The sequence below is a fragment of the Pyrus communis genome, chromosome 17, assembly GCF_041283825.1.
Source record: "Pyrus communis isolate YQ-2024b chromosome 17, ASM4128382v1, whole genome shotgun sequence".
Taxonomy (NCBI): domain Eukaryota; kingdom Viridiplantae; phylum Streptophyta; class Magnoliopsida; order Rosales; family Rosaceae; genus Pyrus; species Pyrus communis.
In genome coordinates this window covers 24886821-24902975 of record NC_142581.1, presented here as the reverse complement: position 1 = coordinate 24902975, position 16155 = coordinate 24886821, and the positions used below count along the sequence as shown (strand labels likewise).

At 36.9% G+C, this 16155-nt stretch overlaps 1 pseudogene; it reads right to left on the bottom strand.

Moving 5' to 3' along the window:
• Positions 1 to 404: 404 nt before the first annotated feature.
• Positions 405 to 1336, bottom strand: LOC148689675 (uncharacterized; annotated as a pseudogene).
• Positions 1337 to 16155: the final 14819 nt, after the last annotated feature.

Here is a 16155-nt window from a genome sequence, read left to right as displayed (position 1 = left end):
ATGTAGAGGACTCAATCAAGTAAACAGAAGAAGCACTAGGCTTGTTATTATTATTAATAGCATTAGTATAAAGTACATTTAGTTTGAAGAGCCCCTTAGCTAGGTAGCCCTTTCCCACATACACCCCACCCTTGGTGATTACAAACTTGTTAGATTCAAACACAATTTTGAAACCTTTGTTACTCAGAAGCGATCCAAAAATCAGGTTCTTGCGAATATCAAGAACATGCAAAACATTGGTGAGTGAAAACTCTTTTCCAGAAGTGAGTTTGAGTGTCACTTTTCCCTTCCCCGTAACGGCAGATGCAGTTGCATTTCCCATGTACAGATTTTCTCCACCATCAACAGATTGGTAAGTAACAAATAAATTCCAATCATCACACACATGCCTTGTTACTCCTGTATCAACCCACCAAATCATTGGAATTAGTCAATAAATTAACTTCAGTGACAACAACAATAATCGTGTCTTCTGCAACATTTGCTTGATTGGAACTCCCAGAATTCTGATCGTTCTTGTGGCGGCAGTCATTTGCCCTATGACCTGTGTTTCCACAAATCCAGCAACCTCCTTTGATTTTCTTGAAGGTTTTCCCTTTCACAGCAGTCAGTGCTTTCTTTGCAGCATCTTTGCCTTTGTTTTTCTGATGGTGCCTTGCCTTATGTGAGTCACCTCTTTCCACAACATTGGCTTTTGCCTCCAGCAGTGAGACATTATACTTCTCATTTTGCGATGATCCTTCTCCACACGCAGTTTGAGAATCAACTGATCCATGCTCATGTCTTCAGTTAGATGCTTCAGATAAATCTTAAAGTCCTTCCAATTCGAAGGTAGTTTCTCTATAATAGAGCCAACCATAAAACCTTCTTTCAGACCAAGATTTTCTTCATCTAATTCATGAACAATCACTTGGAGTTCTTCAACTTGCTTGACAACAGACTTGGTGTCACTTATCTTGTAATTCAGAAATTTTCCAATTACAAACTTCTTGGAACTTGCCACTTCAGACTTGTACTTCTTATCCAGAGACTCCCACAGTTCTTTCGTTGTCTTATTTGATGAATAAATATCATACAGAGAGTCATCTAAAGCATTCAGAATATATTTCCTGCATAGAAATTCACTGTGAGTTCAGGCTTCTACAGCCTGCAGAATTTCGGCAGGCATATCTCCCTCTTCTGGTGCTTTAGGGGCCTCAGAAGTAATCACATGACTCAAGTTCAAAGTTGTTAAGTAGAACAACATCTTCTGTTTCCAACGTTTGAAATCAACTCCCTTGAACTTCTTAGGTTTCTCAACGTGTTGCTTGACGACACCAACATTTGATTGATCCATGGTTTCACAAAGAAATTTCTGTCCTAGATTGTTAGAACCAATCAAATGTCAAGTGTATAATATATAACAATTTGTACAGTTTTATTTCAAATGAAAAATTCAATACCAAATACAATATATCAAAATATAAACACTTAATGAAATTGTATATAAAATTACAAATCACTGACTTGTTCTTTGAAGATAGAGACTTGTAGAAGCAATCTCCTAAGACAGAAATTCGTCCCTACACCAGTGCAGCAGTTCAATGGACGTCTATCTTGCAGGATACAATTATCTAATCCAAGTTCTTACACTCGAACTTGGATTCTTGGCAAATTGGTTATGGTGTTTCTCTGTGAAGTATGAAGGATACGATGGAATTGTTGTATCTATTTCTGATCTGACGGCCATATATATAATGGCATAATAGAGCAGTTAAAACCATTCATATTTATCTTTAAGAACGGTTGTAACCGTTCATGTGATCAGTTTTATCCTTTCGGAAAAAACTGAATGCAAAAATCAAAAACGTAAAAACGTTACTTGTGTTTTTCGTCCATCCGAGCCCAAGAGGCCCAAGGCCCATCTTTGACATTTAATATATGCACCCAAACCCTCCAAGTCTAAGGCCCAAGGTCCATGGCTTTGGCCCATTTCATTTCAAACTATAAGTGAGTGAACTCACTTATAAAGATGAAGTTCTAAAAAGGTTTGGGCGATTTGGGACTTGGAGTCCAACATAAACACAAGTTCCAACATATTCAACACCATCATAAATTCTACTCTCGCGATCAAGCTCGAATGTGAGTTGGTACACCTGCATTCACAAGGATGACATAATTATCTTATTGTTACTCGACTTAGCGATTACGTAGGTTTTGTAATTTTTAGGAGCAACTGTTCCAGAGTGAGTAAGGTACTCCGTATGTTACTACAATAACGCGTCAATAAACGGTGGTTCATAGTAAGATATTCTAAGTCACTTTGTTGTTGAAGTCCAAACAGAACCACACGATCTGCTACATCGTAAGGTCTCTGATTAGAGTAAGTATCGAAGATACCTCATGTCGTACCTAACAACTCTCACTCAGATGCCATTAGTCACCAATCAAATCTCAACTGTTAAACCCAATTGTAGATTTAATTAGTCAAACTGATGACGCATGTTGTGCCTAATACAAGTTGTCTTATCCCATGCTGATGATGCAGCATGGCACAACATCTTACCTTGACTTCAACTACTCAGACGAATTGCAAAGCACTTAAACTGACTTCTCAGGCCATCTCTAACCGAATGATTGAGAGGGTAGAGGGTCGAAAATAGCCCGAAAATTGTCTCCAACTAAGGGTTAGGCTAAAAGGCTCGTTGGTCCCACATGACAAAAAAGGGCCAATCGGCTGGCCTAATCCCAGGCTGTGCCACAAATTTGAATGTAATGGCTAACTGATGTCAGCTAGCCGTTATATTTGAATTTTTTTTTATTTTTTTTACATTTTTTTTCTTTCTCTCTTTTTTTTTTTTTTACAAAATTTAAAAATTCTTGTTTTGTTTTCTTTATTTTCCTAAGCCATTAAACAACATTAAGTAACATTAAGCAACATGAAACAACATTAAATAACATTTAACAACATAAAAAAAATATATTTAACAACATGAAACTTAAACAATGTTTTTAAAAACATTTAACAACATAAAAACTTAAACACATACTCCATGCTTCTTTTGTCCCAAAGATGTGCAACAAGATCCTATTGTAGGCACTTGTTTGTGGATAGGAACTTATCATCCTATAGCACATCATGTACTCATTTAAAAAAATATTACCAATTCTTGGATTCAAAGGCAACTTAGGCCCATCATATATTTTTGCACGATCACTTCTTTTCCTATAAATTTAAGTTATTGTAGTTTTTAAATTTAATTTGTAGTTTTTAAATTTAAGTTGTTGTAGTTTTTAAATTTAAATAATAAATTATGTTTGGCCCTTTGGCTCTCGGTTGGAGATGGTTTTTTGTCACAAGGCTATGTTTGGCCTTATGGCCCTTTGGCCCTCAATTGGAGATGGTAAGAAATATGGTCATGTACTGTTCATTAAAATATTAATTTCTTGGAGGACAAGAGGGCTAAAACGAGCCCTCTGGCCCTCCTTCGATTGGATATGGCCTTATGATTGAGTCCAAAACAAAAATATGTCATTGATATGGCTTAATAGCAAAAAATTTATCGATTTTTGACTAAATTACCTTATTTTAATTTTTCTAATAATAAATAACCTTTGCCTGATGAAATATATTAAATATTTTAATTTCTAATTTTTTTTGTTTATAAAGCTAACCCGATGAATTTTTCGTTGGATAAATTTTTTTTTTTTTTTAATTTAACTTTTGCCTAAGGAAATTTGTTCGTCAGGCAAGAAATATTCGTCAAGTCTCATTGGTCAACGCAATGTTGCCGACGAAATCTCGTCGGCATACTCGTCGATAATGGATCGTTGCCTGACGGAGTCAAATTTTGTCGAGTGAATCTTCTAGCGATGGCTTTTGTGCGACAAATTTTGCTCGATGGATGTTCGTCCCAAAAGCTTAGATGACGAAAGCCTGTTTTAGGAGACGAATAATTTTCATCTCGTAAGAGGGTGTTTTTTTGCAGCTAATGGGTCGACACGATTGTGAAACAAAACAACTTCAACCAACCAAAATCTGTTTATTCCATAATTTTCTACTCGAGTTATCATGGTGTGTCCAAAATTACAACCCTACAAGTTGCTTTCATGCAATTTGGAATGTTGTCAATTCTTTATATAAAATAACCAGTTAATAACGAAAGAAAGAACATACACAACACAATTCTCAGCCCTCCCCCCACCTCCGAAAGAATGTAACACATAACCACTAAAGGGACAGATAAGAAAAAAATGTAACACATAACCACTAAAGGGACAGATAAAAAAAGAATGCAACACATATCATAGAAAATAAGAGAAATAAGAAGATTGAGAAATGGAAAAAAGAAATAAAAAATTACTCCTTTGTACTAAACAAGTCGACCAATGTCTGACAAAATAATTTGGATTCTCGTAATATATGTATGTCGGCCTTAAATCATAACTAGTACTCAAACTGAAATTGTACCACCTTAAATCTTAATCGACGATGCTTGAAGTTCATCCGTCCCTTGCACAATATGTAATCACACTGCAGCCACGATGGTAAGGATTGACCTGTCCAGATGTACCACAACTATAATAAGAATTGCCTCGTCGATCGCATGGAACATTATCCCTCTTTAGGGCTCCATAACTTATATACCTTATGGTTTTAGCTTCTTCCGTGTCCTCGTAACCCTCCTCGTTGCCCTCCTCTTCTTTAATATTCAGGCAGTCCTCACCCAACAGGCCATCGCAACGATCCAGTGGTGAAGTTACTTCTACTTCACCGGCATTACGCCTCATGCTTGAGTATTCGATTGACTCCACCCCTAATGTCAAGGTCATGACAAGGAGAATAATTACTGAAACTGTAATATTATTCGTCATGACCACATATGACAGATATGAATTGGGAAAAACTGAGAAGAGAGTTGGTAGAGGATGGCGATGGATGATGAAGCCCCTGTGAGTACAGTCAGCATAATAATTTAGGCTTAACTAGCTAGAGTTCTAATTAATCTGTTCAATTGATGATCTAATTATAAGCTTGTTTTATGCTTTGGTGTGACACGTGCAGTGTGATGCGCCCGATTCTCACTCCTTATTTCATAAAAATGTTGTATCTGTATATACTTGAAGTCTTTAAGATTAGTTCAAACCATACTGCCATGCATTTATATACTCCAATTTTATAGGATCCACTTCAGGATGTATCTATACTTACAAGTAAAACCAACAATGGGGTGGGTGGGGGTGGGGTGGTTGGCCGTGTGTGAACTTCCTCATGTAGGTCCTTCAAGTTAAAAACTGATAATTGTAATCTAACATATCATACTCCCCACATCATTGTTGTCCCTAGCGTCCATTTTGGTAAAACATTTTGTTAGTGTGTAGTGTACAGTGCATGAATTTTTGCCGCTACTTAATTTGGCCACTCCACTACTACAAAAACACTTTGTGCGACAAAATAAGTTTGTTGCGCAAAGTACAATTTTGTCGCGCAAAACCTTGCGCGACAAAATTTTGGTTGTGCATGGTTCGTCACGCAAAGCTCATGAAGATAGGTTTTGCACGACGAAACATTTCATCATGCAAAGTATTTTGTTTTTCAATTTTTTAATTAATTTAATATTTTGTGCGACGAAATCAATTGTTTGTGCGACGAAATATTTTGTCACGCAAGGTTTTTGATTTTTTGTTTTATTATTTCTCTTATATGAAGTCAATTATATTAATTGTTTACACGATGAAATATTTGGTAGCGCAAGATTTTTCGAATTTTTATTTTTTTAATTTAATTTAATTGTATTTTTTAATTACTTTTAATTTAAATTGACATATTCAAAATAAAATTACATATGAAAAATAGTGATCAAATTATCCAATATATATATATATATATATATATATAATATTCAAAATGTACACATAAATTAACAAAGTACAATAATAAAATCCTAATACAAGTCTTGTTGTGGTAGTGGCGGGGGATATGGTTCGATAGCATCCCAATCCTCAACTTTAGCCGTCAAAGTCTCGACGATTCCCTACAAAAAAAACAAACATGGTCAAATAACCAAAAAATAACATAAAATAATACCAAAAAATTGGCATAATCTCCCCTAAAATTGGTATACCCCAAACTCCACCCCTCACCCAATACTCCACCCCAAACCCTGCACCAAACTCAAAATTAACTCCAAAAACACATATTAATGAAATAAAAATAAAAATTTGGCGAGAATATACCTTTCGGCAAGATTGAGACTGAGTGAGAATGAGAGGGAGAAGTGAGTGTGAGAGAATTAGAGGAGATAGTGAGAGAGAGATGAGAGAGTGACTAAGAGTGAGAGATAGTGAAGAGAGAGAGAAGAGAGATTAAGTGAGAGGAGTGAGAGTGAGAGAGAGGGTCGAATTTGGGGAGAGGGAAAGAAATATGAGAGGTAAGAGATTAAGTGAGAGGAGTGAGTGTGAGAGAAAGACATTGAGAAAATTGTGGAGGAGTTATTTTGGTTTTAAAAATCATATCACTTTGCGTGACGAAGGATATGAGTTTGCGCGACAAAATATTGGTCGCACAAAGTCTTAAAAAAATTTTAAAAAAAATTCCCGCGTCCCATTTTTAGCATCTGCCCAAATTTTTAGAGTTTTGTGCGATGAAGTGTTGGCCACGCAAAGTTTTGTGCGACGATGTATTGGTTGTGCAAAGTCTTTAAATTTTTTTTTTTTTTTTAATTCCCGTGTCCCATTTTTTGCTCCCGTCCAAATTTAAGGATTTTGCGCAGCAAAATATTGGTTCGTAGTGCAAAATTTAAAAAATTAATTTTTATAAAAAAATAAAAAAGAAAATAATTTTATTTTACAATTTAAAATATAAATAAATTAAAATAAATAAGTTTTAGGCGACCAAATGTGTATTCATCGCGCAAAGAAAATAATAAAAAATAAAGAAATAATTTAGTTTAACAATATAAAATATATAAATAAATGAATAATATGTAAAGGTTTAGGCGACAAAATATGGATATTCATCGCGCAAATTTAAAAAAATAATAATAAAAACTTATGAAAATAACTTTATTTTGAAATTTATAATATAAAATTAAATAAAAAAAGGAAAATAAATTGGTTTAGGGGACGAAATATTTGGATTACGTCGCGAAAAGATTTAAAAAAAATAATTTTTTTTTTATTTTAGTTATTTTTGTAAAGACTTTGCACAATGAAGTTTCAAGTTTTGTCACGCAAAGTCACTTTGTGTGACGATGTGTCACATCCCAGCCCGAGCCCCACCACATTCCGAGCTCAACTCCACCGTAGCACGATATTGTTCGCTTTGGGCCTCGACCATGCCCTCACGGTTTTGTTTCTGGGAACTCACACTAGAACTTCCTAGTGGGTCACCCATTCTAGGATTGCTCTCACCCGAACTCGCTTAACTTCGGAGTTCCGATGGAACCCGAAGCCAGTGAGCTCCCAAAAGGCCTCGTGCTAGGTAGAGATGGGAATATATATATAAGGCTTACAGGATCCTCACCCCTGAATGATGTGGGATGTTACAATCCACCCCCCTTAGGGGCCCAACGTCCTTGTCAACACATATCTGGGCAGGGATTGGCTCTGATACCAAATTGTCATATCCCCGCCCGGGCCCCCACTACATCTCGAGATTGACTCCACCATAGCATGATATTGTTCACTTTGGGCCTCGACCATGCCCTCACGGTCTTGTTTCTAGGAACTCACACGAGAACCCATCATGGGATTGCTCTTGCTCGAACTCGCTTAACTTCGGAGTTCCGATGTAACCCGAAGCCAGTAAGCTCCCAAAAGGCCTCGTACTAGGTAAAGATGGGAATATACATATAAGGCTTATAGGATCCTCACCCCTAGGCGATGTGGGATGTTACACGATGTGTGTTTCGTTGCGCAAAATTTCATCATGAAGTTTAAAATTTCGTTGCACAAAGTATGTGTGTTTCATCGGACAAGGGGTTTTTTTTACTAGTGCTCGTTGGCAACTGAACCCTTTATGTTAAACATTAATGTTAGTGTACACTACCCTCTACATGAATTGTTGCCGCTACTTCGGCCACTCGAGTTTTATGGTTACTGGAAATAATCGAACACTGGACGATGGACTTATCCTGACTAATCCTACCCAGACATGTTATAGCTATCCTAACTCATTATTCCGCCTCCCGCACTACAAGAGCACTAAGGCTTTGTCCATCAAGTTTTCATTGTATGCTAATTTTAGCAACATTTTGTGTAAATTGTATTTTTTTTTTTTAAGTAGAGCGATTGCATGAGTGGGTTTGATAGGTAGTTGTTTAGAGGAGGAAAATTGATAGGGATCAAAAATACACCATGGTGCATAAATATAAATGTTTTTCGTTACTGTAGTAAAACGCCATTTGTAATATTTAAAATATAGAGAAGATATATTTTATAAATACATGCATATATCATCATCAATGGTATCAGATGCAACCCTGTATGGACACTAATTTATTGATAGTACCATGATCTAATGATATTTCTCTTTACTTGTATGTGTCACTTGTAAGTGATACGTCTTATATACAAATCTCGTGAATGGCGAGTTCGTTTCCAATTTATTCTTCATTATTTAGAGTAAATATATCGTTGTATCACAAAACACTAATATCTTCTTCTTTTTTTTAAAGAGAGAATTTTCTACTAGGATAGCATTATAGTTTAGTCGTATTTTTTTCACTTATAAGTAAATGTCCCATGTTCAACTCATAAATGGTGAGTTAGATACGTAATTATCATGTGCCCATTATAGAAACTAGCCCAAATTAACAACCAAATTTATAAAATTAGAATCTTTTTCTAATACAAAACTTATAGAAATTGCTATCAATAATTGGCACTAGATTATAGGTTATGGTATTAAATTAAATTATAACTTTTGATGCATTTCCCAGTAGCTTCGACCTCGCAATATAACAACAATTAATCACAAAATTATAAGTAATTAAGCGCCATTATTGTAACGACCAGTTCCAAAATATGTTGGCTTTTTATAATTTTAAAGCATGAATTTACGAAAATGCTCTTCAAGGCAGAAACATTGACTTTTGTTGACCACCTTATCGTGTCACATATGGCTCTTTTCCCTGGTGTATCCTTGTAGTATTCATCGCTATAAAGGTGTTGGCGCAAGCAGAATCGAATTTGGAGCTAGAATGTGGATTTTATGGAATTTGAAACGCAGAGGTATTTTGGTAATTTTACGTCCCGCAAGATATTTTCTCGTTTTGTCTTTTCTCACATTGGTTGGGGTGTCTGTGGGGCCCACCCCTATTTTGGGTTTGTCTCCCAGCCCACTTTTTTCTTCCCTTCCCGTGAATTCTCTTTCTAGAACATTTTTTCTCTCTCCTCTCTCCCCCTAGCTCGCTCATCTCTCTCAACTCACTCCCTCTCTTCTCTTAAACCTATCTCATACATTCTTTACTTCCTTTGTAACTAAGCCTCAAGAGGCCGAATACACACCAGACCACCCTACAGAAGTGCATGCAACGGTGGAGCCACCATTTTCTCTGGCGATTTAACCTGAAATTCGACAAAATCGAGTTGAGTTTGACGTGAATATGATGTATCTCAGTTTCTTGTGAGATTTTCTAGTTATCTGGATGGTTTTTGAGTTGAAAATCGAGGGTTTTAACCATATTCATACATGATCTTCCTCTCCCCAGTTTTCTAGTGAAAACTTGACGGCTTGCGAACCATTTTTTGGCCAACTCCAGCCACGGCTGATCCGGGGAAAGGTATAATCCTAATCTACACTTTATCTTCACTTTGGTAGGTAAAACATGGGAGATGATTGAGTTTTGAGCTCGATTTGGAGCTCTGGTTCGCTGCCCAGATTCTGACCAAATCCGAGTCGACCTGACACGCAACCCAATAATCGGGCCCAATCCAATAACCCAGCCCAAACCTTTATGCCATGCAACCAAAAAATTTGGCCCATTAACCCTAGCCCAAATCCAACCCAACAACCGGCCCAACCTGGCAACCCAAAGCCTAAATCCAATGCAGATCCAACCCGACCCAGACCTAATTCCCTGTTTCCTACGATTGGTGCGTGGGTGCGCATAAAGGGATGTCCCTCTTTAGGTTTTTTGACATGCCGAATCCAAATTCGCTGTCCGTTTTCCTAAATTTGATCGTTTTCGTAGAGTTTTATTAAATGGTCTCTATTTGTGTTTAGGTTCGTCGGTTGGAAGTGACCCCGTCTTCCCTAGTTCAAGAGGTTCCCAGTAGTGGAATATCTGTGAGTGGACCCCTTCTTAACTTGCATGTTTTTATAAAGTATTAGGCTTGCATTCACGAAAAGCATGCTTTTACTTTGTAAGCATTATTTATGATTTATTGAATTTACGTTTTACGAAAGGTTATGAATTATTGGATTTTCGTATATGAAATTATATGGATTACGAATATGATTTGTTTTATGGATTTATGAATATATTTATATATGGTTTATGAATTGATGTTTTGAGCATTTGAGCTCTGGTGATTTGATATAAGATCTTGAGATATGTTTTATGTGCTTATCTAGTAGGTTATCATACAGCACATCCACATAACACGAGTATGTAGATGTCTATGGCCATAGGACACAGTTGATGATATTTATGACATGCTCTCAGCTTCATTGGTGAAACCAATGTCAGACAACTTCACTAGCCACGGCTAATGTCGATGTGTGATGTATATTCTTCTCCGGCGTAACCTAGAGTCGTACAGCTTCACTGTAATGGACCCATTACATATACATATATGTTTCTTCTCTGGCGTAACCCAGAGTTATACAGCTTCACCTTCGGGTGATGGACCCTATAATTCTTCATAAGCGTAACCCAGTGTCGTACAGCTTCACCTTCGGGTGATGGTTATGCCTTCGAGCTACTATGATACCCCTAGTTAAGTACATCATTGATTTGAATTACAGATGTTTTACAAATTTACGTTCAGGCGACTATATTACCATTACTGAGCAATGGTTTACAAGTACTTGTTTTACAAATGTTTCTCATGGCATGCTAGAGTTTTCAGAAAACCTACTAAGTAGTAATAGATGTGTTTTCAAAATAGGGGGTTAGTATGTTCAGAAAGAAAATGGTTTTCTTACTATTAGTATTATATTATAAACTTTGGTCCACTTACCCTTTGTTTTGCGCCTCCTTCAGGAGTTAGAATCAAGGCATTCAATCCTCGCGTTAGGGCATTTCCACATAGGTATCTTCGAGTATTCTCAGTGTTAGACCCATTCTTTATTCGTACATTTTTATATTAATTCTTTCACATTGTTCTTGATTAGTTGTATACTCTGAACACGTTTCCACATTGGCATAATTCTTTCGAATTACATATTTTATTTGTATGCATGTTTAAAATGGCTTCATCACCCTCGGATGTTGGTTAGCACGTGCCTATCCTGATATTTGAGATATTGAGGTTGGGGCATATCAGTTTGGTATCAGAGCAAGGTTTGTTCAGAGCATACTTAAGATCTTCTCCTACTTTAGTAGTGTGTCGGCCTTGATATCATTTGGATGTCATGGCTTCTGTTTATTGATGTCCTTCGGCACGGTTGTGCAATCCTCATTCTGCCTGAATAGTCACATCCTATTTGAAGTATAAGAAATTTGTGTCAGGATTGTGCCTCAAGTTTAATGTAATTGATTGACGAATGACTTTCAACATCCGACCAATACTCTGCGTCATGCGTTCCTTAGGAATGGCGGGCAGAGTCGATTCTACATAGAAGTGACATGAATTAGAGGAAATCTTAGTGGGATGAAGTCTAGTTGGGACCAATTGAAGATCGGAGGCTATAATGGTACCCTGCGACTTGCGTTCCTTAAGAATGGCAGGTAGAGGCAATACATGTTAGAAGATTACTTAAAACATCCAAAGTTTGCATTGGAAAAAAATTAAGAAAGCACCAGTTGTAGATCGAATTAATTTCCTCAGGCTTGTTGTTCCAGTGAGGGAATTAGCGTGGACCCTCAGGAAATTTCTCACTGGTTATTTTAACGATAATATCATTATCTACTTCAACCACGAGGTCAGTTTAATAAACATCAACAGCCAGCTTTATACCAAATTCCTCAAATGTCGACCTTGCTTAGATTTCGTACCTTTCTTGAGAGACGTGGGTGTAGCCAAAGGTATTTTTACCAAATCCAATATTGTGAAGGTTGGAAATCAAAAATCCTCTTGAGTGTCGTGAATTACGAAATACCATCAATCTTGTCGATTTCTAACAACAGTTGTTAACGATTATGTGACCATAGTCCTATTTCCATTTCCTTTTGCTAGGAAGAAGTTAGTTTTGTTATGATGTTAAATGTGAACGAAGTTTCTAACAACTGAAGTGTTGTCTCACCCGACCATTGTTCCTACACCTTTCGATGACATCGATCAATTTCAAATCCTACGGTGATGTTTTAGTTATGCGTTGATGTAGCATGATAATGAATGTTTATGTCTTTCATCATTGGTACTGCTTGAAGTGAACCATCCTATCTACGACCTTGAGTCATCTGCTACTATCCTGGCTTGAAAATCTAATGACACCTTCCCTTGGGGTAACGCATCAAATCTTTGTCAACCTTGCAAACTTCTTAGTTATATCTTCACTCAAAATGAGCTAAGTCCCTGGTGGCGGTGATTGATAGAGCATATCAATGTTTATGACTATACCATCACGTACCACCCCGATTGTGCAAACATAGTTGCTAATCACCTCAATAGAAAGACACATCTATACTCGAACATTCTTCAATCGGTCATATTCCCACCTTATGCAGAACTCTCAAATACTTTTGCAACCTGACTTTCGATCACCAGGAAACTGAGTTAGCCAATCTTCCAGTTCGTTCATTTCAAATTGTTATTACCCAATCAAGTTTGGTACTTACACGCATTTAAGCATCAAATTGTATATTCGATCTAGTTATCTTGTATTCTAGATTAATGGAGTTAAACTCTTGAGTGTTCTTTTAACTTTCTTGACATGGTTTCTCGCTAAATCTATGAGGAATCCACGATGGATCGGCTTGCTGAGGCATGTGGGAACTACATTATTCGATTTCGTGGTGTTGTTGTCACTATTGTACCTCATCGGGATGCACGTTTCATTTCTAAGTCTTCGAAGCCCTCTTGAAGGTCATGGGTACTAAGTTATTGTTTGGTACCACATTTCATCCTCAGCCTGGTATCCAGTCTGAATGAACTATCCAGACCTTGGAGAACTTACTGCATTCATATGTTCTGCAATTTCAGTGTGGTTGGTACAGACACCTACCTTCAGTAGAGTTTTCCTACTATGATATTCATTATTTCGGGTTAGGGTATGGCACCACTGGAGGCGTTATGTTGTATGGAGGTCTGTGGGCAACATAAGATAGACCGAAGAGTATGAAAAGCAGTCAATCTAAGGATGTATCAGAGATATTGTTCCTCTATTATAGGTTTCAAATCTTATACCTCTCGATCAGAAGAGCGATCATCGTGGATAGTCACGGAAGAAATGTTTTAAGACAAAGTGTTCGCCTCTACACATTTTTCAACTATTTCATTCCATAACCTTATTGTTCGTGTGGACGTGGATGTCGAAGCACTTCTAGCAGCTATGATTGATGCGCTTTGGGGTAGTGCAGGAGTGCAATCGAGGCATAAATCGAACAATGTGTGCACATTTTCACATTGAGGGGCAAAATGGTATTGTTGCACCCTCGGGGATTTCTTACTTGTTTACCGAGACAACAATGAGTTTTCGACATTACGGGCTGCAAACTATAATATCGATGGCTTATTCATTGGGTTTGCTAAGTAGTAATATATGTGTTTTCAAAATAGGGGGTTAGTATGTTTAGAAAGAAAATGGTTTTCTTATTATTAGTATTATTATTATTAACTTTGTTCCATTCACCCTTTGTTTTGTGCCCTCTTCAGGAATTAGAATTGAGGCATTCGATCTCAGCGTTAGGGCATTTCCGCATAGGTATCTTTGAGTCTTCTCAATGTAAGGCCCATTCCTTATTCGTACATTTTTATTGTAATTCTTTCACATTGTTGTTAATTAGTTGTATGCTTTGAAAACGTTTCCGCATTGGCATAATTCTTTTCTATTTACATATTTTATTTGTACACATGTTTAAAATGGCTTCGTCATCCTTGGGTGTCGGTCAGCACGTGCCTATCCTGATATTTAGAGATATCAAGGTCAACACATGTCAATTATCTTGGTTTATCAAACGTTAAACTTGAAATTGAGCCGATTTGCAAACAAAACAGAAAACAAAGTAATCAAGAAAATGACCTTTTTAATAGGACAATGAATTCTAAACTTTTGATGACTATTGGGTCTCTTGCACGTCACCACATGCAAACCCTGAAAGGATAAGGTTATAAAGCTTGTTGAAATGCCTAGCGACAGAATTTATAACACGTATCCAATTTCCAGCAATGATTTTCATGTAATCCCCCCATTTTTGGAGAAATTTTTTATTGTGACGGAAATATGGGTGTTTTTATATAAGTGGTGGGAAATTTTATATTTTAAATTATTAAGTTTTTAACACACATATCCCCCCATTTGTATAGTGACACGTGGTGTACGACCCTGTGTATCGGTCATATTGAAAAATCTCTCCCATTTTTGCATGCTTTTCAACGGTCACATCCTCCTCAATCTCTATATATATATGTTCTCACATAGCTGTACCCAGCACTCAGTTCTTACCAATCCCATTTCTCTCATTCTCTCTAGCTAATTAATCAATTTAGTTGCAGAAAATGGGGTTTGAGAGACTATTTGTGAGCATTTTTCTTGTTATTTTGGTGGTGGCATTGGCCAGTAACTCTTCTCAATCTTACAAGTGTTAGGATATAAGTGTATGATATAAGTGTGTGGAGGATATAGCCATGTGTCACAAATGTCTTGGAGTTAGTTATGAGTGTGTGGTATTTAGAAGACAAGTTGGACATAATTGAATGTAATGAAAAGTTGATATTCTCCCTCTTCTTTCTCTCTCTAAATTTGTTCTCTCTCTCCTCAATACTTTTTCCTTTCATGGTTTCTCTGCAATACATATAGTAATACTGTTGACATGGTATCAAAGCCGCCAACAATGGTTGACGTCGTCGTCTAACTATCCTGGTGCTTCTGTTTTTGTTCCTTCTTGTTCGTCGTGCTCTGTTACTTGCTCGAAGTTGGTTATTCTCTGATCGAGGTCGGTTACCTCCTCAAACCCTAGAATTTGGGGATTTTTGGGAGAAGTTGCAGTTCATTGTGTTAGTTGAAGGTATTTGTGGCTTTTCTTGCATTCTTGCTTATATTTGTCAATTTTGCTATGAATCTTGTTGTGCGTTGCGGTGTTGGTTGCTTAACGCTAGTAGTCGGTTGTCGATTCTCTAAAATTGTAGGTGTGTTTGTTGATTTCTTGAAGAATTGTTGGTGTGTTGTGACACTTTCTGCTTCTTACTGGTCAATTGCGGTGCCTATTTTGTATGCAACAATCAGTTCTTGTCTATGGTACTTGATTTCTTACAGTGCAAGCGAAGATTGTTTCTTGGTGTTTTAATATGGTGACTACTGCCCAATTAGCTCTTACTCAATCGCCTATTTCTTCCCTGATACCAAGTGTTGGCAACACTGTTACAATCACGTTAGATGATTCTAACTATGTTACTTGGAACTTTCAAATTGACTTATTGGGGTTTCTTGATGGTTCTATCCCCTGCCCTACGAAACATACTACAGTTGAAACTGCTGATGGTACTATAATTGATACCTCTTCTGTGACTGATGATTATAAAGTTTAGAAAATTCATGCTAAAGTCTTGATGACTCTTATCACTGCCACTTTGTCTCTTGCTGCATTATCTTATGTCATTGGATGTCAAAATTCCAAAGAAATGTGGGTTAATTTGAAAGAGAGATTCTCGAGCATGACAAGAACAAATATTGTACAAATGAAAATTGATTTATAGAACATTAAGAAAGGGGCATAATCCATTGATCTGTATCTTCAAAGGATCAAAGATGGCAGAGATCAGTTAACTGCAGTGGGTGTAGTCATCTCTGATGAAGACATTGTCATTGTTTCTCCATCTGAATACAGTACCATTAAAGCTATTATTTGA